Source organism: Syngnathus acus, chromosome 8 (assembly GCF_901709675.1).
Source record: "Syngnathus acus chromosome 8, fSynAcu1.2, whole genome shotgun sequence".
Classification (NCBI taxonomy): Eukaryota; Metazoa; Chordata; class Actinopteri; order Syngnathiformes; family Syngnathidae; genus Syngnathus; species Syngnathus acus.
The window spans coordinates 1,056,969-1,057,447 of NC_051093.1; positions in this window are offsets into that span (position 1 = coordinate 1,056,969).

The following is a 479-nucleotide window of genomic DNA, read 5'->3' on the forward strand; positions in this document are numbered from 1 at the left end:
AGTGTGATGGATCCAGTTTTATTAAGGGAGGATTTAGTGCCTATGAGGAGGAGCTCTGTTTTGTCACTGTTGAGTTTGAGAAAGTTGTGGGTCAGCCATGTTTTTATTGTAGAGATGCAGGTTTCAAAGTTGGTGAGGGAAGGGTTACGGGTTGGTGTGGTACGTATATAGATCTGGGTGTCATCAGCGTAGCAGTGGAAGTCCAGATTGAGTTTGCGGATGACATTACCAAGGGGAAAGAGGTAACAGATGAATAGGAGGGGGCCAAGAACTGAGCCTTGGGGGACCCCTTGTGTAACTGGGGAGAGGATGGATGTGTGACCGGAGAGAGAGATGAACTGGTTTCTGTTGGCGAGATAGGAGGTGAGCCAGTCGAGTGCAGTGCCCTCAACACCTAGTTGGCGCAGCCTTTGGAGGAGGATGGAATGGTTCACAGTGTCAAAGGCTGCGCTAAGGTCAAGTAGTAGTAGGATGTTGAG